Below are 26,609 nucleotides of genomic sequence, written 5' to 3'. Positions count from 1 at the left end.
GTGATAGTCATTAGCATAACTCTATAAAGCCAGGTCCCCAGACTTCTCTTTCACACACGCACAGACGCTGGAAAGACAATGGCCCAAAAAATGCTTGCCAGAAGACTTTTACCACGTTTTATACCTATGGAGCATGGGCCTGACATCACATTCTGGTCCACCCCTGAAAACTCTGAGGCGGAAGCAGACGATGCTGACACAACTTTCATCGCATCGCCGGAACCAACACCAGTGCGGCCTGAGACATGGGCGGAAAGGTTTGAGATTCTTCCACTACCTACACCCGACCCGAGCGAATGCCTCTCACCCATATGCCTCGACGATCTGCAACCCGATTCTCTCTATGGAGCCTTGTCATCAACTTTTGACGTGTTTGAAACCCCTGAAACCTCGGGGGAGCAACAGCAGGAGGAGCAGCAGAGACCGCAACAGCATGAACCGTGGTCCTCGTCACGAGCCATCGAATTGTTTGATGACGCCTGCGCACGCTATCCTGAAAACGGCATGGATTTGCCCAACTTGACTACTGCTGACATTAGAGTCTTACTCGAAGAGGCAGAATCGCACCTGCCCGCTGATTTTGAGGAGGGTGATGACCCTCAGCAGGCCCTTGAGTTTGGGGTCGTTCCTTCGATGAGCTCGACGCCTGGGAAAATCAACACACAGCAAGGCTCAGAGTATAATATGTGTGTCGAACCACTTAATTGGTTGGTTATTGAAGACTACACACGTCTAAAACTGATGGTTGTTCATCTTTTGTATGATGCATTGATTAAGCATGCTAAATCTAACTGTGACTGTTGGGTTGACAACATTTAACAGAAATCAATCTCAGAGGCGGTAGGTCTTTTTGGCTTGGCGTTTTCTTCTGCGCAGAAGGACGCACCACAGACACACAGCAAGTGTGGCAGTGATTCGCAGTCTGCTCTGAGTTTCGGCCGTGCCATTTATTGAGAGAGAAACAAAGGGGCAAGTGTACATGGTCGAGTAGGTTTCCAGACAGGAAAAACATTCCATAGTTATATCCCATTCCCACAGAACAAAGGGGATACTCTTATGGACGGGGCAGTATGGACGTCTCATGACCATTAGCTTAACAAAGACGTAGGGAATACATCGCTAGGGAATACATCGCTGTGTCGTACTCATGACTTCATCTTAAATAAGACCTTTGTCTGCTTCAGCCATCCCATGACAATCTCATGATCTGTACATGTCTAGCTAACTGTGGGGCTTATTGTATAGCACGGCTAATGACTGCCATATGCCCCCAAGTCATTTTCACGAGGCCAGATACTGCGGAGAATCTTGCACACAAAAGTTTTTACATAGAATCCAATGATAAAAAGTATATAATTTCGAACATTCCCCCCTGTTTATCATTGGAATTCATGGGAAAACAAAACATCAACTAATAAGTACATATGTGTATACATGAGCATATGCTTACACAATATAGTATAGCACCATCGAAAAACATGAAAGTTTACATTCCAGAGTTTATCAGAACTACAGCCCTTCATCTGGCTTTGGCTATGTTCGTTATAATGGAATGTATTTTGTTCTGGATCGTCAAGAAAAATAGACAGGTAGGCGATTTACGCAAGGCGATCCCACTCATCTTGTTCACGCTGGGCCAACCTGATATTCTGGACAGCAGACGCTGATGTGAACCTTTTAGTCATGTGACAAATTAAATTAATGCCACATGTGGTCATTTGATAAAGTAATGAAGGACATAATATTGACACAATATCACAGCATACTGCAAAGTTGAAATGCTCTTAGTTTTGCCCCCCTTGCATATGTATGTGACTGTCGATGCAAAGTCCAGTCCACTGTATGTTCAGTCGTGAATTGCTCTGGGATCACTGCCCAGGGCCTGCTGTCCATCCAAGATCTTTATGTCCACTTCACCGTCCTCAGAGTCTCTTCCCAGGCCCCGGTCAGCGTTCAGGAGTTCCCTAGTAAACGACATCTCCATAACCAGTCGTCAGCAAACAATTCTTCTCCTTTGGGGTTGTTCGGGGCACGGGGATGATTGGTGGTGGTCGTCTCATCGGAGTGCTCAATAGAACCTCCAAGCGTCCCTGCATCTACTCCTATGATCCCGAAGCCCGCGTGAACCTAAGACAAACAAACAAACAAACAACACTCCCCCCAGGAGTTATGAATTATCTCCCTTATCTCTCATCATGCTGTCAGTCTCGCACGATTTCTCTTGTAGCAGAGTAACTGCTAGCCGTTCAAGTTAGCCTTTCCTGCTCCAGCTGTCACTGTCTGAAGTCCTGTCAATCACGTCTCAGCAATCACTCTTTCCCAGTCCAAATACTAATTTTCTCTCCAAATTTCTTCTTTGATTTAGGTTTTTTTTCTCAATATCGTCAAATTGGTACCAGTCTCGTCAGTTTTGTCCAACCAATTTGTGTATGTACCTTATCTTCGTCGAAATGTGTTCTTAAATACTTTCCCTTTAATAGCAGCTTCAATGCATTCATGTGTTAAGAAATTTTCCCTATTCCTTGTTTCTGATCCAATTTCCTATTTTATTTAATTACCTTTCAAACATTTTTTGTCTATTGTGCTGCAGTCTAATTCCTATTAGCTTTATGATTTGTCATCATTCATGCTTTTAGACCTTAACCCTTACTGTCGCTAAATTGTTACCACGCTTTGCTTCCATTCCAGATTGTTATCTCCCATTAACTTTGCTTTCGAGATGCTTCTTCTGCTCCTTCCATCACTGCCTGTTGAATTCTGGCACGTCCTGTTAAAGCCTCAAAACAAGTGAATCCGAAAAACATTGAATGTCACAATTAAATTTTATATCTACTTACTCATTCAAACGTAACCCCACCCCCCTTTGACACATTCACCCAATGTGTCATTAGGCATCCAAAAAGGAACCGGCAAATGTCCTACCACATCATCATATGTCTTGCAGCCAGTCCTGTCGAACCTTGCACTCATCCAGGACCGTCATCCCCAAGTTCCTGAAAATTGACTGTGCGCCTCACACTCGGCAATACCAACAACGGACACTTGTACTCACAAAACCACACAGGCAACGAGTATCTACTAAATGAAAATAGACACACAATGAATCATGGCGCACGAGGATTCCGTCCTGAAACTTCTCAATCATCATAAAAATCAATAGGGTTAGGGTTAACATTTTCACGTGAATTCAACATAACCTTTCCAAGACTGCAATCGACAACCTGCAAAAGTAATGCAAGTTAAAAAAACAACCAGCAATCTGCTCCTCGGCTGGCGGTTGATGCTGCAATAAGTCAAGTGGCACACAGAAACAAAGCAAAGCTCGCACTTGCCACAAGCAAGCTTAATGGTTAATATGTATGGTTGTCATCTACATAGTCTGTCACCTTGTCGGGTGAGTCCAGGTTCGTCATGTCATATGTCCATCGTCCTAGTGTTCGATATCCGTCCTGTCTTGTCCATCCGTGTTGCTGAATTCGGCCTTCTCCATGAACTATTTTTGTTGTTCATGGTGCCTTTGATTAACCATCGGCTGTTAGTCATCACTCTTGGGTGTTCCCGTCTCAGGTGAGAGGAATCTTACCCTCAACTGTGACCCTTTCATACCAACTCCAAAATATTTTGGCCTTTCATACTGCCCTCAACACACACACATGTTCCTAACCACACAAGCACCAATCCATTTGCATCTATCACTCATACAACAACAAACAAATTTAGTATGTGTAAGTGAACGGGCAATCAGCGAATATTGACGGTAAATCCTTCATTTCTGGATGTTCTTCCCAAGTGAATATTTCGTACATTCGTACCGGACCTTTACCGTAAAATTGCCAATTAAATGCCTAAAAATTCAGTCATTTGTTCTGCTGAGCATGTTCATGGATGGGCATGGGGAAAGAAGCAGCCTCAGCAGGTCCTTAAATAATCTTGTCCTACTCCATCGTTCTGATCGAGCACCTGGGTAGAGATACTCAAAAGTCTTCCTCCAACAGTCTACTCTACTACATTATTTTCACTTTGCCATGTTAAGGCATTTGTTTTCCGAGTCCTATCACATTTGTCATCGCGTTCACTGTCACTTGGTGTGAGTCTCATGCAGTGTTATTCTTAACTGTCAAAAGTTTTCATGGCTGTTATTCCTTGATCTTATCAGACTTTTTGTTTTGACACCAGAATTTTCCTGTGAGGTGTGATTAACTTCTACTTTATTAATTACCTCCATTGAACAATCTAATCACCTTTTGACTGCATCCTAGTAGATCCTAATGCCCTATTTCCCTTCTCCAAACTGTCAATGACTAAATGTCTAATTGTTAAGCTGGATGGGCTAAATGTGATTCTACTCTTATTTCTTGCAATTTTAGCCTATCTGTTTTATCCAAATTTATCCTCTGATTATGATACTTTTTCTTTCTTCGTAACACTACACACTTTGTTCCTTATTTATTTATTTATCTTTTAGCAAGACTCCTCAGTTGTGTCAAACTCAGTGCCCAAGCAAGCTTCCATCCACTCTGACCCAAGCTCCACCAAGTTTGATAACGTCTCAGCAGCTTGATGCATCTTTCAGGTCTTGTGTGTCTTTCGCCGCACCTCATTGTCAGGTTGTTGTTATCTTTGGTTGTAGTCTCAGAGTCAACTCATCCCTCACTCTTGGATGAGTCCATTTTCAACTGAGTCCATTCTCATCTTGTGAGTTCCTTCGTTCTTTGTACTCCGCCTCCAAGGATGCCGTTCTCCTCCAGGGCGTTGTGCTTCCCCCCCAAGCACAAATATAGTCCTTCTTTGCTCTTGCAAAGGTCAAAGGTGCCTTAGAGCCATGCACCATTTTTCTTGATGTTCTCAGCTGTCGGTGGAGTCTCGGGATCGAGTTTCAGAGTCACTGATGGATACTGAAAAAGACAGACTGGGATACCAAACTTAAATATCATCTTCCAATTTGACATAAATTTCATAGTGCCTTCTGTTAATCAAACTTCAAATTCTACTATTATCAATAATCTAATCTACTTGAGAAGGACAGCGCTTTTCCTTCATGAGCGCTCGGATGTATTGCGATGGACCTCATTTGAACCATTTTAAATTGACAGATTACCCTAAACTTAAATTGCAAGCCTTAACTGTGATTTCTCTCAATTATACTGTAATTTCTAGAAGCTCCTCCTATTTTCAGGCTACTATCTATCTTTGTTTTCCTAACTTTGATTTCTTGCAATTCTCTCTATTACCTTTCCACCTTTCCTGATTTGAGCCTTCAATTTCTGATAAAGTTTCCAAATTTTGCCTAGTATCATCTCTATTTTGACCTCAGTATTAATGGTGTTATGCTCACTTTACAGATATTACTGAACTGTCCTGAATTTATAATTCACTGCCACTACATCGAAGGCCATTTCTCAGCTGTTCACTTTTTCCATGTTCCTGTTAGGCTCCACTATTCGAATCTAGGATGTGATTTTCATATAGAGTCTCTTTTAGGTTCCTATGTGGATCATGTTTCACACAAACAGGACATGCTTGAATTAAATTCTTTTTTTCAAGAATCTAAACCAAAGGTAACTAATAGGTAACTAATAACTCATCTCCCCCCTGTTGTCACATAAGTGACACAACAGGCGTTGCCTTAAAAGTCATTTTGGCAAAACAGTTTTGTTATTGACATCGTCAATAACACCTTATCCATTATCACACCCTTTGTTGTTTGAACTAATATCATTTTCAATCTTGTCAATCCTTCTGCTTTTGGTATCCACGCGAATGTATCTTTGACTGCTAACGGCTGTCCATGAGCCACTCCTGTTAGTGGCTTAGCAATTTCAGCATAGCGTGGAGCCCAAGCTCTGCAGTAATGACAGAAAAAAACATCAGTTGTTCTTTGTGACAGGTCGTGGTGTGTCTAATATAACCTGTTCCCTGCTCTCCCTTTCGCTGAGAGTAAACCAAGATAGTTTACTTCTGGTTTTTACGCATCCTAACTTCTGTTACTTGACTTCACTTCCTCTCTGGCCTAGATGCTGCATGAGGAGAAAGGAATCTCATCCTTACACTTCCTTTGTTTAAAAAGCAATTATCATCATTGTAGACAAAAACTTGAATTTTTGTCTATTCGAAACCCTTTGAGACTGTTTGTGATTTAGGGCTATACAAATAAACTTGACTTGACTTTTAGATGAAAGCGTAAAACGAGCCATTCAATTCATGATAATCAGTCAACCACTGTGAAATAAGCCTATTTTCTTTTCTTAGCATTAAATATGCTCAAAATCACTCTTTCTTCAAAGTTGTTCTACTACTTTTCACATAGTAGTCTCCAACAACGTCAACCATTCAACCTGTATCTTGTCATTCATTCCTGCTCATTTGCATCTCACACACGCGCACACACACAGGCACGCAGGCACTGGCCTCACTCTCCTCAAGCTCTCTTCAAGCTGTCCACACAGTCATACTACATCATTTTTAATTCACAGTCCTCATTTGAATCTGTCCTATCTCAAGGTTCTTGATAAAACAACCCTCTCATTCCGATTTTGACATATTCCAAAAATTCACTCAAGAGATGCTTGCATTCAATTAATTCCATAAGCTTTTCATTTCCACAAAATTTGCAAATTTAGGGCAATTTTCCTTCCACTCATTCTTAAAGGCAAATTCTACATTACACCTTTACATTGTCCCAGTTTGAAATTCACATCATTCAGCCCATTCAAATCACACTGGGAAAGTTTTTCAACATTCCCGAAATTGCAAAATTAAAAAAGTCATGTTTTTACGTTAAATTATTACTTCTTTGTATGGCATGCTCAAACTTGGCCAATAAAAGATTGATTAAAATTTCTGCAAAATTTTATAAAATTCATATTTCACCTCCAAGTTCTACATGTTTCAACTGATTCAATTCTGCTCGAACATCATCCTGTTGCATCTCCTAAGTATTTATTCATCTTTTTCGCCTGTCTTTACACCAATTTCTCCAAAAAATGCATTTTCCAGTTTCAATGTCTCCTTCTTTTTCTTGCGGTGCAAATCAAATAGATCCCAGTCTAGTAACTTTCCTTGCACATTATTTTAGCCAATTTCAAAATTTTAACACATAGACACTCATAAACACGCAGAGAACACAGGGACAAAACAAAGGCCCACAACAAAAACACAGTGCACAAACAACATCAACAAACAATGCTGCGCAAACGTCTTCCTCTATTTGATGTTTTGGTTTTACTATTTTTATTTATTTTTTTCTCACATTAGTGGCCTTCCAATAAGGTTTGACAACTGTATCATTCACATACATCAGCGTCATTTATACTTTGGGGAAATTTAACAGCCTTGGTCATGCTTCTTGTTTGTACAGGAGTTCTTATTGACTGACCATGACATATTTCGCTATTATATGGGGGGGGTTTCAGGTCTTTTAAATTAGATGCATGTTCTGCATAGGAGCAGAAGGAGCTTCTGCCTCAGGCTCCTCTTCTTGAGCCACGCCTAACAGTGCCTACGCACTATGGCTTCATTGTCTGACAATCATACTTGCAGCCTCAAGTTTGGTAACTTATTTAACGTATACTTCTCATCCCGTGATACATTGTCAGTAACACTTTGACGGCCCCCCATTTTAATCAATTTAGTTTTAAATCATAGGGATTTCTAAAGATGGAATGTTTCTTTAGTGCGATAACAACTTTCTGTGGTAATTCCTGCTTCGACCAGTTTTCTGGTGAGGAATTCCACAGAAATTTGCCATTTCTTCCCACCATGTTACATGCAGCACAATAGCGAGTGATACGTGCTACCATTCACACACACATTCACACCGCGGAATTTTCTTAACACAACGAGGTGTATTTCCGTCTACAAGTTCCATCTGTAGACCGAATTCCTATCCCTTGGAATTCACAACAAGGACTCCGCCGTCCTTACCCGGGTACCCTTTTCCAGGGGACTAAAATACCCCAACCACGCGGCCAACAAAGAGGTCTCACCGAGTCTCTGAGAGATTTCTTTTGAAGATTCCGTCAATCATCGCTGCCGAGAGATGCTGAACTGGACGCCGGCCTGGTGGATGAACATTGCTCCCCAGGGCTTTCCTTCAGGCGTCCTGTGACCTCTGCCGTGCATGGATTCGGCGTCTTCAACACTCCTCGGATCAGCGAGCAGATTTTCAGGAAATCCCGGACGAGCCCCCAAAAATGTTGGGTTGACAACATTTAACAGAAATCAATCTCAGAGGCGGTAGGTCTTTTTGGCTTGGCGTTTTCTTCTGCGCAGAAGGACGCACCACAGACACACAGCAAGTGTGGCAGTGATTCGCAGTCTGCTCTGAGTTTCGGCCGTGCCATTTATTGAGAGAGAAACAAAGGGGCAAGTGTACATGGTCGAGTAGGTTTCCAGACAGGAAAAACATTCCATAGTTATATCCCATTCCCACAGAACAAAGGGGATACTCTTATGGACGGGGCAGTATGGACGTCTCATGACCATTAGCTTAACAAAGACGTAGGGAATACATCGCTAGGGAATACATCGCTGTGTCGTACTCATGACTTCATCTTAAATAAGACCTTTGTCTGCTTCAGCCATCCCATGACAATCTCATGATCTGTACATGTCTAGCTAACTGTGGGGCTTATTGTATAGCACGGCTAATGACTGCCATATGCCCCCAAGTCATTTTCACGAGGCCAGATACTGCGGAGAATCTTGCACACAAAAGTTTTTACATAGAATCCAATGATAAAAAGTATATAATTTCGAACAGTGACGGATGTGCTCTTGATGATCTCAGCCAAATGGCGCACACGTGCTTGTATGTTGAGGATCGAGACTTTTATTTCTACGCGAATTATGAAACAGTGATGGCTGAGTTGTGTAATGCTGACTTCCTCCACACGTTGTCGACAATGTTTTTCTATTTTAAAACCTCTGCACCCCTTATAAACATTCGCAATTCTGTTTCTGCCATTCTACATGACCTAGCTCACGAGTGCAAGATCTTTACACGGCTCCGTGCGATAAAACAAGAAGCGCGTGACACTGTGTTGAGCAGCAGCGAAGTCGCTCTATTATTCAGAACGTTTGGAAAAACAGAATGGGAGGTATTGTGAAAAAAATGTGGAGCCGGTTGAAGGCTTTCCTAACAGTACTTTTAGATGTAACAGGGGGCCAGCTAAAAAAGTTTAAAGTAACACCAACTATGCTATCTTCATTCCTGCGTTATGTTAAACCTTAGGATTTATAGAAAGATGTTTTTACCATGTTTTACACGTGTTTCCGTTTACTAGTAATGTTTTTTTAAGAACTAGTTTGATTTTTTTTTTTATGTAATAAACTATTGTGACCGGAAAAGTGACTGTCTCTCTGTGTTTATTCAATGGCATGAGTTGTCTTCAGAGACTTTATAATTGTTGCTAAGAATCCTGTTAGTTTTAGGGCGAGAGACACGCCTACACAGGGGGAAAAAAAAAAAAAAAAAAAAAAACAAATCGAAAGCGAGAGACCGCTCAAAGCAGCAGCAGTGCGTTCGGACCTCTCATCTCGCACGTTTACTAACTTCTCGACTTAACTCCCCGCTAAAATTTGAAATAATGCCCACTAAAAAGGGGCTCGTGTTGGACGCGCTGGAAAACCTATCCAACGAGAACTTCAAAAGGTTTGTTAAGGCGCTGGTGAACCGTCGCCGTAACATAAAGGTGGCGAAAAACAAGGTGCAAGATAAGGACTTTGTGGACGTAACCGAGGTGTTGGTGTCCACTTTCACCGAGGACAACGCTCCAGCCGTGGTCTCCGAATTGCTCATCTCCATTAACTGCGCCGACGAGGCCTAAAAGCTCAGTGTGTGTGTGTGTGTGTGTGTGAGGCCTGAGGGGGGCAGCTAATTTTTAAGAACTAGTTTGATTTTTCTGTAATAAACTATTGTGACCGGAAAAGTGACCGTTTCTCTGTGTTTATTCAATTCGAAATCGTAAGATATCATACCTGTTTGTTTTATTAACAGCGTCACAATCTGTTATCCGCCAGAACTGATCTAACAATGGGTGGCGACAGGTGTCTTCACAAACTCTATTTTTCTGCTGAGAATCCAGCTAGTTTTGGGGGAGAGAGACGCCTGCATAGAGGGGCGGTGGATAGCTGTAAAAACACCAACATTAAAAAAGTAAAAGCTTTTTTATCCGATCAGGACGCATACACTTTACACAGACCAGCCAGAATAACTTTTCCTAGAAATAAAGTTTTTGTTCGAGGGCCTATGAGACAGTTCCAGGCAGATTTATGCGATTTGCAATCACTTGCGCGTTACAACGATGGTTATAAATATTTACTAACCGTAATCGATATATTTTCGAAACGCGCGTATGTACGCGTTTTGAAAGCAAAAACAGGTACCCACGTTAGCGAAGCATTTGAAGATATCCTAGCAGTTAGCGGTTCACCATTACGCCTTCAAACAGATAAAGGGACGGAGTTTTTTAACAAACATTTCCAGAAATTAATGAGAAAGCACAATATTACACATTTTTCCACCGTCTCAGACACGCCCAGACGGTCGAGAGATTCAACAAAACATTAAAATCCCGCATGTGGAGGTATTTCACAGCTAAGAACACACACAGATACGTGGATGTAATTCAGGATTTTATTGTCAGTTATAACGACAGTTTTCACAGCAGTATAAAAATGGCACCTAACGCTGTAAACGAGGAGAATAAGAATGTCGTTTTCACTAACCTCTACGCACGAAATCCTTTCCGACGGGAGAACAAGTTCCGGTTCGCACCGGGCGACACTGTGCGAATTTCCAAAATAAAAGGGAATTTTGAAAAAGGTTATTTACAAAGTTACACGGATGAAATTTTCACAATAAGACAGCGTCTCCACCGCGTTCCTCCCGTCTATAAAATATCAGATTTGGATGGTATGCCTGTAGAAGGGAGTTTCTACGAGGCGGAATTACAAAAAGTGCAAATAAAAAAAAAAAAAATTTTTCGCATACAGAAAATTCTTAAATCACGCACCGTGTCAGGTAAACGCGAGTCCCTCGTCCACTGGGTGGGCTGGCCATCCAAATTCGACAGTTGGGTACCCACAAAGAGTATTAAAAACATCTGACGATCTCTAAAACGGCCATTCTGTGGAAATTACAAGATGGGTGACCACCAGAGAGAATTCTACGTCACATTAGCGTCAAACGCAAGTGTACATCTTTTTAGTGCAAACACGCTCACAGAATTTAAAACGGAGCTGGCTCAACATATTGATTTAAAAGGCTCGTGGGAGGTTGGCCTGTGCGAAATATCGTACGTCAACACAATCCCAACCATCCCTGAGAAAAAACGGAACTTTTATCTAAAACAACCTAAAAATCCGCTCCCTAGAGGTGATACATTCCAAGACGACTCAGAAACTCGACATATGCTCAAAACAAGGGGAGGTGTTTATCAAAATTATGACTCGTTAGCTTTGGACATTCAAACTCTATTAACTAAAGCGAGTTGCAAAAAGATTGACGTCCGATTTGATCAGCATAAACAGAGATTCATGTTTTCGGGCGAAGAAGGATTGAGAATTATGTTCAAGAGCCCCCTGGCGTATATTGTCGGGATAAATCCCGAGAATTGGCTGTCACTTAAACCGGAAGGCGTCAACGCACAACATCCTGCCGATATAAGAGCCGGATCATATTTTATGTTCATCTACACAGACATCATCCACCATCAGACAGTTGGCGACGCGTACGCCCCCATGCTTCGAACTCTACCGATAGAAGGGAATTACGGAGAAGTTGTGAACAGGACTTTTAATCCGGTTTACTATTTAGATGTGTGCAGGAGCCATATTGAAACCATTTCGGTTTACCTGCGATCAGACCAGAACAACCCGTTAGATTTCGAATACGGGAAGGTTATTCTCACTCTACATTTTAGATCGAAATAAAAAAAAAAATTAACAGAACAACCCGTTAGATTTCGAATACGGGAAGGTTATTCTCACTCTGCATTTTAGATCGAAATAAAAAAAAAAAAAAAAAAAAAAAAAAAATGACGTCATCGTCAATGCACCCTGATTTGTACCGTTTTGTCGATTATTACGAAACACAAGTGGGGGGCTCTTTTCAAGGTTACGCGGGCGCACCGGTTCAGTATGGACGTGGAATTGGATCTATTTTTGCAAAATTATTTCGTTTCGTGATGCCTTTGTTCAAAAACGGGTTTAACTTGGCGAAGCCACATCTCCAAGCCGCCGCTAAAAACATAGCAACGGATGTAGCGGGGCGCGTCATTCAAAGAATCCACCAGAAACAAGGCCCCGAGCAAGAAGGTTCCGGGCTTGCTGTATTGTCACGTGGGACGATCCACCCTGGGGGGCGGAGAAAGAGGACCGTTAAAAGGAAAAGACGCTCCACCGGTCTCAGACCAGTTGTCAGGAAAAAGCGGAGAAGACGCAAGACAGATATTTTCTCTTAAAAAATGGCCCTTCTACATTTCAAGAGCCACGAGGCGACTTTATCAAGTCTGGACCTTTTTAGCGCTCCCTTGACCCAATTCTCCATAGAAGATAGCTCATATGTCGAATTCCAGCCATTGTCAGCAATTGTGGATCAGGGGCCTATAGAGTTCTTTATCCCCGGGGACGGCTCAAAATATTTAGATTTATCTGACACTTTACTACATCTCCGTGCAAAGGTGACGCGTAGGGATGGGACAAATATTCCACCGCAGGAGCAAGTCGGCATCGTGAATTTCCCTATAAACACAATTTTTAGTCAATTAGATATTTCGTTGGGTGGGCGGTTAATCTCACAATCTAGTGCTACACACGCATACAGATCCATCATCGAGCTGCTGTTAAATTTTTCAAAAGATTCTTTGGAGTCACAATTCACAGCAGGAATGTTCGCTATGGACACTAGGGGGCGTATGGACGCGATTTCGGTCGAAGAGGGCGTGGCTAACGCTGGTTTTGTGCGGCGCGCACAGCAGATTGCCGGCTCACGTGAATTCCATCTCACGGGGCCGCTTCATGGAGATATTTTCTTTTCCGAACGCCATCTATTGAATAATGTGGATCTACGTCTAAAGTTAACTAGAGCTTCTGATGATTTCTGTCTCATGAGCGCTCCAGACAGTGATTCGTGTCTCAAAATACTAGGAGCATCGTTATTTGTGAAAAAAGTATCAATTTCACCGGCTGTGGCGATAGGTCACGCCGCCGCTTTACAGAAAGGTAACGCCCTTTATCCGTTGACCAGAATCAATATGAAGACCTTCAGTATACCACAAAACTCACGAATTTGTCATCAGGATAATCTATTCCTCGGCCACATCCCCAAGCAAATTGTAATAGCTCTCGTAAACCACAACAGTTTCATGGGTCGGAGAGATTTAAACCCGTTTAATTTTTTGCATTATAACATAGAGTATTTAGCTCTCAGCCACGAAGGTCGACAAATACCTGCCAAAGCTTTTCAGCCCAATTTCGAAGCTGGGATATGTACACGTGAATTTCATAATTTATACACAGCAACAGGACGTTTTCTGAAAGACCTACCTCTTTGTATCGATCAACAAGATTTTAGTCAAGGCTACTCACTTTTTGTTTTCAATTTAAGTCAGGTAGATGATTCCGGGGCTTTGTCACCTGTGAATAACGGGGTCCTGAGACTCGATTTGCGCTTCAGAACCCCATTACCACAAACAGCGACCCTTATCGTATATGCTGCATACGATTCGCTTATCGAAATTAATGCTAAGAGGGAAGTATTGATGGACTATTATTAACGCTATGAACGGTCGTGAACTGGACATGATTATGACCCGGATGCAGAGAGCATTATTCGGGGGTGTTTTCGCATCGGATGAGTTAGCTGACGTCAGAGACCCGCCTCCAAAATATTACATCGTCAACACGCATCCAAGACATTTACCCGGTGAGCACTGGCTCGCTTTGACTTTAGAATCGGACGGTTCGGCCACATTCTTTGATCCTTTTGGTCTGCCACCGGACAGCCCGTACTACCCGTCGAGTATATACAGATTTCTGAAGAAGCATTCTAAACGGGTCGACTATCAGAACGGGCAGTTGCAACACGAGCTCACAGACACCTGCGGTCAACATTGCGTGTATTATCTAAGTCAACGTGGGCGGGGCCTCACCTATCACGAAGTGTTGACTCATTACAATTCGGATCCTCTCCATAACGACGCCATGGTTAGTGAGTTTGTCAAAAAATGTCGAAGGCCAGACCGGATGTGCGGCGGGCAAACATCATGTTTATTGCATAAATTTAAAAAATGTCATTGTCTGAAACCGTGTTAATGTTTTATAAAAATCTCTTTTATTCAATAAACATTGTTAAAGAGAGTTACAGAGTCATGTGTTTTTTTTTTCACTAACAACAATAGAGTATCATCTAATAACTAACCCATTTTACTATCGGCGACGTTCTTTTTCTTTTTCTCTTATTCATCACGTTTACATCTTCTGCATAAGAAACATCCGCATCTTCACCTGTAGCGTATTTCAAACGTTTAAAATCTGCGCGAGCCAAGGGGTTGGAGATACTTGTTTCCGGCAGGTTTAATCGGGCTAGCGTCCGGAGAAATTCACTCCATCCTATCGGTTTCTCGTTGATTTTTTTCCCACTCGCGCACAAATGTCTCAACAGATCGCTCATATGGGAGCCTTTGATAGTTTTCCCTCTAAAAATAAATTCACTTAACGGTGTCCAGCTTACATCTTCTGCCGACAGTCTTTTCAGCACATAGTTGGCGTTACGCCGAAAACGTGGACCTATGGCGTCCAAGATATCCTCATAGCGTCTACCTGTCACCTCGATCGTGGTCTCATCTCCGGTCTTTCTTTCTCCCTCCTCATTGGCTTCGTTGCGAATCGTAATAGGAATTTGCTCGGAGTCTTTTTGTTTGACCAGCCCCATGTAACGCTGCATTAAGGTCTGATAAATTTTGATCTTTTCATATTGATTTAAATTTTTATTATCCAAAACCTGTTTCATCTCTTCATCCAAAGAATGCTCTGCTGTATCACGGATGGTCGGAGCGGGTCGATTCAGCCTCTCGAACTGATAAGGTGAAATCAGGAACATTTTCTGAGCCGTTTTCAAACTCATTTTTTATGATTTGCTCATAAAGCCGCTAATGACACTCCCGAGAACAGGTGCGAAAGCGGCCAGCAACGGTAATATAAAACCACCTTTCTGAACTAACACAGCTCTTTTCTTCTTCAAAGTATTTTTCTTATCAGCCAAAAAGCGGATATTTTTCTTTTGCTTTTTAAGTCTCTTGTAAAGTTTTGATTTTAAGGGTACATGTCCTTTAAGAAGATTTAGAGCAATCTCACATAACGCTTTCACCAGACTACTAGGGCCTCTGAGTAGCAAATGCTTACGTTTGGCCGGTTTGGATGTAAACAGAGATTTGAGTAACGGTGCGTTTGTTTTTAAAAGCCTCGTCATCGTTTTATTGTTTGGGTATATAAACGACAGGCCACTGGTTATGTAGTACACCTGTACGTAGTCTATATTGTTCTGGGCATGAAGGTGTCAAATCTACCAGTAAATACCCATGCGGCTCTCTTGTAGCATCTTCAAAGCATTCCAGGAAAAACTTCCGGTTGCCGGGAGAAATTTGATTCGCCAGGACACTCACCTGCTGTTTATCACGGGGGTTTTTGAACAAAATCAAATAATTACTGTTTAAACTAATAGTACGGCTAAATTTGCCCTGATGGAATACATTCTGCGTTAGCATTATAACGCTTAAATTTTTATGATGTCTATATTGGGTGAACATTCGGACCACTTCGGGGTTATCCGAAGCTTGGAAGATGATGTCATCCAGAATCAGTAGATGGTGCTGGTGTGGCGGGAACAGCTTCTCGTCATCAAAAGATTCAGGCAGCCCCTTGATAAAAACAATGTCTTTATTCAGGTTTTTGAGTTCATCGTACATTGGTTGATGTGCTGTATAAACCCAGACAATATTATCAGGTTTTTTTCTTAGAACATGTTCAGGATTTTGCAATACATTTTTTACAAAGAAAGTCTTCCCACACCCTGAAGGCCCTGCGACTAAAGATGAGAAAGGAAGTTCTAATCTGGGGTCGAATTCAATCTGATTAAAAGCCATTTCCACACACGTAGACACACGTATGGATAGATAGAAATATCAGTAGCCAAACGGTTCAGTGGTGCCTCGCTCTAGCAGCCTTCTTTTATCGTACACCACACGAAGCCGCTTGGAAAATGACATGTTTCTGAGATGAAACCCTCTCTTATCGCGAACGATGTTATGTTGGGGGGCGTATAGCACATCTGAGTTTGCACATGCTGTATCTATGTACCCTTGAACCAAATTGCGCATGCTATCGAGATTGATGCTGCGAGCGCTTTCGTGACTTTGTGTGATACCCTTCACCTTCATGACCGTCTGAGATGATCCTCGTGTTTTGTAAGCGTATGTTTTGGGACCGGCTGAGACGAATTCTAAAATGCTGTCGTTCGAAAGCTCATCTGTCAAATCACCCAGATAATCACCTAGAGGGAGAACACTTTCACCTGGCTTCACAGTGTACACAAGGCTGTCTGTATCGGTGTAAAGGACACGCCTCTGTAAAATTTCTAAATAGCTGTACATTTTTAAGCGTGCATAGGCTGTTGTGAAACACGCTGCAGCCACGTTTGATGTTTTTGAGGCGGGGATCTCATTGTTTGTGTTGATACAATACTGCACAATTGAGAGCTTCTCATTGATAAAATGGAAGAATTTCACATTGTACAGACCTGAAAACAGAAGCTCAAAAAAATCCTCTGATTTTGTCACAATTTTTGTGTTTACCATGTTGTCACGTTGCGCTAGTTTTCCCCACAGATTGTTAAGACAGAGTTTTGACACTTGTCTTTTGCCAGGGTTTACAGCAATTTTGGAAGGATCGAGTTGGATACCTTGATGAACGGCATACTCTTCTATGTATCTTTCTCTATCAGCCTGGTTGACCACGTGAGCTGGATAACCTGAAGATTCTTGTTTACCTTTTAGAAATGTTCGCATGTAATCACGGAAAATTGTGTCGCTCGTTCTTGTGTAATGCCACACTTCTGTAATTTCCGCAACCGTGTACCCGAGATCTAGTGCCTTAACAAATTCAGGGGTTGTCCAAACACCTGTCAACGATCTTTGCTCATCACTATGTGTACACGCCGTCTGCTGGTTGTTACACTCGGCGCATGTACGACACAGTGTGAAGACGAGTTTACCTTTAGCTGTTTTGAACGGTAGGACGGGAAAATATAAACCACGGGGTGGGTTGACTGTGGCGCTGATGAAACCAAAATACGACCTAGGGTCTTTAAAATCACCGTGGATAATCGTTGGATGATCGATTGGGTAGGTGGCTGTACTGTTGATGAAAGGATACAATGATGTCACATCAACATACAACACACGCTCGTCTGGCTCTGCCGTGTATTTTAAAACGAATGCGTTTGTTCGGCCCCCAAAAAGAGCCTGCCTCGGTTTGAGCGGTGTAGGAAATTTGGATTTTTTAAGGAATTCCTTCACCTCTATGTCCATCTTTTTCATTTGCAACCATTCATGCTCCCACATAATTACAAGGTACACATCCTGTCTAAGCTGTAGATCCTGAATTTTCTTTTGTGTTTTATCAAACCTCTCCTGAAAAGGGCGTTTGGTTGTCGGGCATATTTTAGAGAGGTCGAAGCATTCTGCGCAGCCGTGGTGATAACAACCGAAATACTCAAACACTATTTTTACGCCCCCGATTTCACAATAACCATCTACAAAGTAGTTGTCTATCCTAACTTCACCACCGTTCAATGCGTGTCTAATTTGGATATTTTGACTGTGCATGATCCATTGCATGTACTGAATAGAATCGTGTGAGAAAGCTTTGTACTGACGCATATAGTTGTCTGATGGTGTAATGGCTAGTGTTTGAGGGGTCAGAAAATTAGCTCTGAAAACTTTCATGCACGCCGACGCAATTGTTACTGCATTGAATGGATCTGTTCCGGTGGCCTCAAAAAACTCACTCCTGAATTTTTCACACCCTTGCATTAACAGATCAACATCATTCTCGCAGTAGGCTATTGCCTGTTTAGCAAAATCAAACACATTGCTAGCTTCTTTGGCATACCACTCGTCAAACTTTGATCGTTGGGAGGGTGACATTCGCTCGGTGCCGTAGTACATGGGGTCAGGGTGACACCCGACGTAGTTTAGATGCTCTAAAGAGCTGAATTTGTGTGGGAAGTACCCCTTTGATTTGTCTTCAAACCCCAGGGCCTTAGGCATTGCGCTTAGAGGCATCGTCAAGAATGAGAGAGAGTCTATGAATCGTGATTTTGTGTCTAAATCGACAAATGATAGAACTTTACTCCCTTGCATCAGAATGTCGAGTTTGAGACCTAATTCGAGCATTCTCCTTATCAGTATGTATGAATCAAAACCTCTCGCATTATGTGCAACAAACGTAGTTTGTTTAAACCGTGGCATTCGGAAAAATCTGAGAAATTCATCAACACAATCTGTGCCATACCAATGCTTCGTCAGTCTATTCGATCTGCAGCAGATGAGAAAAGGTTTGTGTAAACCGTTTGTGTCTACATAAGTTTCGAAATCGTAGTAGACTACATTTTTGCACGGTGGTTGAGGTTTGATGGGCTGAATGTAGCACATGTGGGGGTTCAATAAGGCGTCATCTTGATTTATGATCTCATCACACACTGCGCATTTTTTAACGGGGCAGCGATGTTTAGCACCGGTACCATCAGCTTTCACATAATACCGGAGACCACATTCCAAGCATTTTTTGTATGAAGCGCAGTTGCTCGCACGATTCATTGATCGGGACTCTTTATGTTTGATAAGGCATTCCTCATTACGACAAGATTTGTTACAGTCGGGGCAGATGATAGGTTTAAACCGTCGCTGTTTACAGCATGGATCAAGACAAACGCCACAGTGTCCTGCACAATGGTGCTGTTGCCAATTGGCATGCCCTTTGTAACAATACCTGCAGAAGAATGCGTGGCCCACAAAGGCCTCAATAGCTTTCACGCCGTAATAGTGGCCCTCGAGGTTTAAGACAAATAGAGTGTCGTTATCTGTTTTGGGGTAACGCGTGTCGAAAAAGGTCATGGGGCGGCAGTCCTCTTTTCGATACATTACAGTTATTTTCCGTTTGAGGACTTTCTCAAATTTATGGACATCGCCCAGACTCACAGGTGTTTGACAATCCAATCCTACGCTCTCCTGTAAGAGCCGTGCGTGTCTCGTGGCTTGTTTTGTTGTCAGTGTGTCATTTAGCAGATAGGTTAGCGAGAGAGCGAAACACAAATTATTGTCTTTATTACGAGGTATGTGTAGGTGTCGTTTTTTCAACCTCAAAATCTCTCTGTTGGTAGTGTTCAGCAGCCTTCGACGCATTCCACCACCACCACGCAATGGAGTGACTATTTGTACAATGAGCTCTAAGCTCTCATCAGCCAGAAGCTCTGTATTTGATTGGGCTAAACGTTCAAGCAGGTTTGATACATTATCTCTGATAGAGTTTATATCAGTAGTTTGCGGGCAGATGTGAGCTCTATCGTTACCAGCCGCGAGCTCTATCTGAATTACATCACCTGTTTGCGCCCTGCTAGCTACCTCTTGCAAGACATCATCTATTCTGTCTTCAATCTGGAGGTAGAAGGTTGCAAAATCATTAATGTTCTGTTGCGATGGTATATTTAGCCGTCGTCTCACCTCTACATTGTTGAAATGCGGCCTGTTGATTACAACCGAACCGCCGCGTTGGTCAGCTAATACAGAACCGTTGTTAGATTGTTGGGGCGTGTGTTGAAACGGTGATGTGTTGTCATCAATAACGTCTATTTCATGATCAGTTATAACAGCACAGTTGTTAGGCTGAAATATCGGCCGAACGGCGTCAATAGCAGCCGGTGGTGATGAATCGCGAGAGTTAGTGGTCAACGGGTCAACCAGAGGCTGTGTATTTAGATTTTGGATGATGTTTAGCAACTGGATAGGAATGTCAGGACTGATACGCCCGTCGCTGTCATTAGCATGGTTGTTTAATTCTGCTATCATGTTTAGCAATTGTGACGGGATTTGTGTAGGACTCTGTCCACCTTCATTCGGGCTTCGGTTGTTCAATTCATCTATGACAGTCTGTAAATGAGTGAGAATAACAGGACTGTCTGGTCTCTCCCCCTCTGACAAAGCAACGGTCACATTGTTGAGCAAATCTGTTATTTGACTCGTACACACATTGTTAACGTTTGATAAATCTAGCTGTGGTGTGTCACTTCTTTGGCTTCCCCCGTTAAATGATGGCAAATCTATTTCAGAAATGTTTGCTAAGAAATCCGACTCCGTCGACGTAAGGTTTGAATGATCCATTATATTTTCTTTTACAAAACACAGCAGAAACAACACAAACCTATTTTGATTCGGCTAAATCTGTAAGAGCACGTATAATCTTAAAGCACTCTTGTAACCGTCTTTTGTAGATACAGTTACCCCGACACCTTAGAGGCCCCCTGCTGTTTGAGTGGTGGGTGTTGTAGAAGGGGTGCCCCCTCCTCTTCCTCCTCCTCTTCCTCTCTCTCTGTGGCTCGGTGTCACGATGTTCACCTGTAAGTTAATCCTTTATAATACCGAAAATAGCAAGTATGATAGCACATAAAGAGAGAAAAAATATAAGGAATACCTCCAACTTTGTTTGTCGACTCTTGATGATGATGGTTTAAAGCTTCGTAAGTAGATAGAGCCTCAAGTAGTTCAGAATCCGTCGCTGCCTCCTGTCGGTTGGTGTGGGGTGCAGTCGGATTGGTTTCAACAGTAACACGTGACTCTGATACAGCTGGTCGCTCTGACTCTGTCGTTTCCACTGCTCCAATATGGCGGTCGAAAGCAGCTTGTGTCGGCCGAACGCTTTTTCTAGTGGCCGCGGCCACGAGATCTGATACAGACATAAAAAATAAAATCAGTAACTAATACCCTCTATAAGAACTATCTTAGATGCGCTATTGACTCACCGTAGTCTGATTGTGTTAGGTAAACGTCGCTAAAATCGTCGTCAAAAGATGCGTGGACATCGGCAAAAACGATGTTGTCTGCAAATATTATATAAACAATACATCTTGTTTTATAAAAATAACTTATTATTATTATTTATTATTATTATTTGTTATTATTATTGTCATTATTGTGAGAAATGTAGTAAAATGACTTACCTTTAACCATTCTCGAAAACAACTTTTTGACACGCTTCGATTCTGTTCGTCAGAGTGATGGCTTGCCTTGTCTTGTCTTCTCCAAAATGATGCTCGTCCGCACCAAACTTTTAAATTCGGCGGGGATAAGACCACGCCTATGAGCTCACGTGTCGCGGTAAATCGGATAACTTTGGTCGTATGTTGATGACGCATCAAAGAGGTCTTTCTCATATCCTTGGCCCCAGTAATACCGACTCCGCTATTGTTTGTCAAATTACATTAGAGATAACTTGTGACTTGTAACAGTGTGATTTTCTCAACAAAAGCCCTTTGATCCTCTAAACCAATGTTTACCAAATTACATGCGTCTCTCGCTTTCAGATAACTTTGGCTGAGCTATTGATTCTCAAATTATATGCGACTCTCTTCCAGCCAACTTTGACATCTATAATGTTGCCTCCTGTCACAAACCCCCCACCCTATCACAAACACCCCCCTCCCCTTCGCCTTCTCAACAAAAAGGCTCCCCTTCAGTCTCACACGTACGGGCCGGATGCAAAGGTAGCTCAGAGGGCTGTTAGCAAAGCTAGCACAGGTGCTCCACCTGTCTTGATTCATAAAAATACATGCCCATACATATCCACATCTTAAAAATGGCGCCAGCAAACCAAAATGGCGACAGTCAAAGATGGCGCCGTCACGACTGGCGCCATCTTGATGCCACCAACCCGCTAAAGAATTTATGACCCCCAATAAAATACGTCATAAATCAACATCAATAGATCATAAAATTTTATGACTTCCTAACTCATTTGCATATGAATAGACATCAAAGCCTGCTGCCTTCTATATCTCTCTCTTCGACTGGCTTTTTTTCTGTCATCATGGGGGTCTGTTCAGGTGGTGTGGCAAATCTAAATATGTTGCTTCATTTCTAGCCCAAGTTACAGGGGGGGAACACATCCTCACAGCGGCCCCGTGAGAATATGTCCCCCCCCCCCCCCCCCCCCATTTAGAGAAAGGTGAAACCTGGACCTACACTGACTTTTTTTCTGTCTTACTGGGGGTCTGTTCAGATGGTGTGGCAAATTTGAACATGTTGCCTCATTTCTAGATTTCTAGCTCAAGTTACAGGGGGGAACACATCCTCAGGGGTGCCCCGTGAGAATATGTGCCCCACCCCATTTTGAAAAAGGTGAGACCTGGACCTACACTGACTTTTTTTTCTGTCTTCCTGGGCGTCTCTTCAGGTGATGTGGCAAACTATAACAGGTTGCCTCATTTCTAGCCCAAGTTACAGGGAGGGAACACATCCTCACGGGTGCCCCGCGAGATTATGTCCCCCCCTCCCCCCATTTAAAACAGTGTATATGTAAATAACTGATTTGTGCACTGATAACTTTACAATATTGGATACTAAATAAATTAACAACTAATATATAAATAATGAATAAACAAATAACAGATACCGTATTTTCTGGACTATAAGTCGCTCCGGAGTATAAGTCGCACCAGCCATAAAATGCCCCAAAAAGTGAAAAAAAAAAACATATATAAGTCGCTCCGGAGTATAAGTCGCATTTTGGGGGCAATTTATTCGACAAAATCCCACACCAAAAACAGTCATGAACGAGCAACAACAGGCTAAACGATAGCAACAGCAGGCTAAACGATAGGTATCCTAACGTGACAAACACAAACAAAGAGCTGAGAACGGGCCTGAGGTAACATATAGAGTGATTAAGGACAACTATTACGTGAATAACATGTTTATAAAACCATCGGTGTCACTCCAATTCATTAAATAGCAACAACAGGCTAAACGATAGGTACGCTAACATGACAAACACAAACAAAGAGCTGAGAACGGGCCTGACGTAACATATAGAGTGATTAAGGACAACTATTACATGAATAACATGTTTATAAAACCATCGGTGTCACTCCAATTCATTAAATAGCAACAACAGGCTAAACGATAGGTACGCTAACGTAACAAACACAAACAAAGAGCTGAGAACGGGCCTGACGTAACATATAGACTGATTAAGGACAACTATTACATGAATAACATGTTTATAAAACCATCGGTGTCACTTCAATTCATTAAATCCATCGATCGTTCTTTGTCAACAATGGGTGCGCGCGGCTGAGGGCGCTTGCACTTCAAAATATTCCACAGGCTCATATAACAATAGATAAACTATATTTCAAATAACTATAATATAAGCCAATAATATTATCAAACCATCCGTGCACTTTAAATCCATTAAATCCATCGATCAAATTCCTCGTCCTTTGTCAACATCGCCGCGCGTGCGCCCTGACGTCAGCCTCGTCTTTATTCCACAGATCTAGTATATAACTATAATGTAGCGTTAACAAAGTACAAGGATAGACGTGGCTTTGGTAAACGACTCCTTATTAAACAAAACAAACTTCCAAGCGTGTGGTGGCGTGGACTTCCAGACACGAGAGCTCCATGGCATAGGACCAGGCGTAATGGCCATGTCCGAGCCCCATGCACCGTTTGCGGACTGCCACTCGGCCGAGCGCCGGGCCCCGACTCAGTAGAGTAGGACCGGGCGTGCGTAAAAGCCATAATAGTTTTTCAAACCTTCTATGTCACTCCAAATCCTTAATTGCTTCAAACTCTTTCTCCTCCGTGTCACTTAGAAATGATCACCGCTAATGATGCCGGAAGTCCTTACGTAGAAACGTTTGTCCTTTATGTAAACAACCGCCGCGCCCCGCCGTGCCGTGCCACTGACGTCACTTGAAATAGTAATCCATTGGTACATCACGGTTCTCCAAACTTTCTTTCTGCTGCTTGATTACTGTTTTCAGCTGCATCTTTCTTTTTGGTGCCATTTTTTTTAAGCCCACTCAGTTGATAAATCACAGCCAACGGTGAAATTTAGAGCACCCTCATCCAGTTTCGTCTGAAAATATAATTTTTTTCAGATGTAGTTTTTTTCATATACTAAGACACACAAAGAGATTGAAATTACGTTTCCACTATCCCTCGGTGAGATAGTACACATATGCATACAAGCAACACAAAAAACCCCAAGAAGGCACAAACAATGAATAAATAAGAGTGTTGAATAAATGATAAATAAACAAATAATAATAAATAATAATAATAAATATAAGAGGAGCAAAAATGGAGCAAGTGTACATACAGCAGACAGTGGACTTGGATATGGTGCTTTAAAGTGTTAATTGCTTTATTTGATGTTTTCTCTATTTTTTATGTTTTGCATATGTTCAAGATAAAGATATAAAAGCATGTGAAGTGATCAACTATACTAAAAATAACATGGGAAGTGGTCAACTATCAAAGACAAAGTCAAAGTCAGCTTTATTGTCAATTTCTCCACATGCCAAAGACACACAAAGAAACCGAAATTTCGTTCCCCCCTATCCCACGGTGACAAGACATGGCTCACAACAGACAAACAAGTAAACAAGTATAACAAAAGCGTGCCGAATAAATAATGAATAAATAACACAACAATAAATAAATAAATAAATAAATAAGAGGAGCAGGAAAAAAAAAAGGAGCAAGTGCGCGTACAGCAGACATTCCCGAAAATAGCGCAACAGTGCCGCACGCTACGCAGAAGGGGGTAGCGAGTTCAGGGCCCTAACAGCCTGGAGAAAGAAGCTGTTGGCGAGTCTGGTGGTGCGGGAGCGCAGGCTCCTGTACCTCTTCCCAGAGGGCAGAAGGTCAAACAAAGAGTGAGCCGGGCGACTCACATCTCTGGCAATCGAGGTTGCCTTGCGGGCGAGATGGGAGGTGTAAATGTCCTTCAGGGAGGGGAGCGAAGCACCAATAATCTTACCAGCCGTATTCACTACGCGCTGCAGGGCCTTCAAGTTCTGTTCAGTGCAGTTACCACCCCAGACAGCGATGCAACTGGTGAGGACGCTCTCAATGTAGAATGTAGAATGTAGACAGGACTGCCTGAGGAGCACATGCACGCCTGAGCTTCCGCAGGAAGTACAGGCGGCGCTGAGCTTTCTTTGCCAGTGACGAGGTGTTAGCGGACCAGGTGAGGTCCTCACTGATGTGCACCCCCAGGAACTTGGTGCAGCTCACCCTCTCCACCACAGCACCGTCGATGATCAGCGGCAGGTGTGTTGTGTGACCCTTCCGGAAGTCAACAATGATTTCCTTGGTCTTATTGACGTTCAGCAGGAGGTTGTTGTCCCTGCACCACGTGGTCAGAAGGTCAACTTCCGACCTGTACCGAGTCTCGTCGCCCTTCGTGATGAGACCCACCAGAGTCGTGACGTTAGCAAACTTCACTATGCGGTTGTCGCTGTAGGTTGCAGAGCAGTCATGCGTCAGCAGGGTGAAGAGCAATGGACTGAGCACGCAGCCCTGGGGGGCCCCCGTGCTCAGCGTGATGCTGGCGGAGATTTTGTCGCCAACACGCACCACCTGAGGCCTCTGACAGAGGAAGCCCAGTACCCAGTTGCAGAGGGAGGTACTGAGGCCCAGCTCGTCGAGTTTGCAGATGAGACGCTGCGGCACAATGGTGTTGAAGGCAGAGCTGAAGTCCACAAACAGCAACCTCACATATGAGTCCTTTCTCTCCAGGTGGGTGAGGGCCGAGTGGAGGGCAGAGCAGATGGCATCCTCAGATGCTTACAAGTAAGTAAGTATACAACTATACTTGTAAGTAAGTGATGTCTTAATGATCGAGTAAAAATTTGTGAAAAAAACGTATATATGTCGCTCCTGAGTATAAGTCGGTAAATTTTGTTTTCCTTTTTTTGGTCAAACAATATTGTCTTGAATTCAAACTTGTCACCGAAGCACCCATTTTACCCCACGATGTAAGTGTGCACTTAATGTCGTTTCGCCATTTCTTTCCTGACAACAATACGCTGCCGCACAATGGACCCAACTATTTACCAACAAATTAATGACTAATTTATGGAATGGAATGAGCCAGAGACTCAAGGTCTGTCTGTATTAGAACTGTTTATTTAATTATATCTTGCAAAATTATCAATGAAGTTAAGACATTATAACAATTTTATTAAAAACTCAATTGGCATCAATTTTGTCCATTACACATTTTATTGAAATTATTGACAGACGTATTTTTTTCTTCTGTTTATTTTTAGATCAACCTGGTGGAATACAAGCTTATTGTTGGCATTGTCAATAAGCATAATCATTGGAAGCTGGCGGTAAAGAAATGTTTTAATGCCACAAGAGGGAGTAACATTACAGCAAAAACATATAGTTATGTGCAAAATGTTTAATAATTCATGCATATGAGTCATAAAACCTCATATTTTGTGTTTAAAATATAAAAACTACTTGATCCTCTTG

General features: G+C 42.4%; 2 long non-coding RNA genes across 4 annotated transcripts; both read right to left on the bottom strand.

Annotated features, from left to right (window-relative positions):
* Positions 1–392: 392 nt before the first annotated feature.
* On the bottom strand, positions 393–10,749 carry LOC148379558 (uncharacterized). Its single transcript, XR_015855478.1, has 3 exons — positions 10,729–10,749; positions 568–646; positions 393–493 (listed from the first exon to the last, which is right to left on the bottom strand). It is a non-coding gene; the product is annotated as an uncharacterized LOC148379558 (long non-coding RNA).
* Positions 10,750–15,861: 5,112 nt separating this feature from the next.
* On the bottom strand, positions 15,862–24,492 carry LOC148379557 (uncharacterized). 3 transcript variants are annotated; one of them, XR_015855464.1, is made up of 5 exons: positions 23,874–24,492; positions 21,275–21,381; positions 21,077–21,154; positions 20,749–21,000; positions 15,862–20,672 (listed from the first exon to the last, which is right to left on the bottom strand). It is a non-coding gene; the product is annotated as an uncharacterized LOC148379557 (long non-coding RNA). The 3 variants fall into 3 exon arrangements; XR_015855463.1 differs by having other exon boundaries at positions 24,442–24,479; XR_015855462.1 differs by lacking the exon at positions 23,874–24,492 and having other exon boundaries at positions 21,275–21,713.
* Between the last annotated feature and the right edge of the window lie 2,117 nt (positions 24,493–26,609).

The sequence above is a fragment of the Syngnathus floridae genome, chromosome 22 (assembly GCF_059516105.1).
Source record: "Syngnathus floridae isolate MCC-2025c chromosome 22, RoL_Sflo_1.0, whole genome shotgun sequence".
Lineage (NCBI taxonomy): Eukaryota > Metazoa > Chordata > Actinopteri > Syngnathiformes > Syngnathidae > Syngnathus > Syngnathus floridae.
Note: the sequence above shows the minus strand (reverse complement) of the source record. Positions and strands in the feature narration are given on the sequence as shown.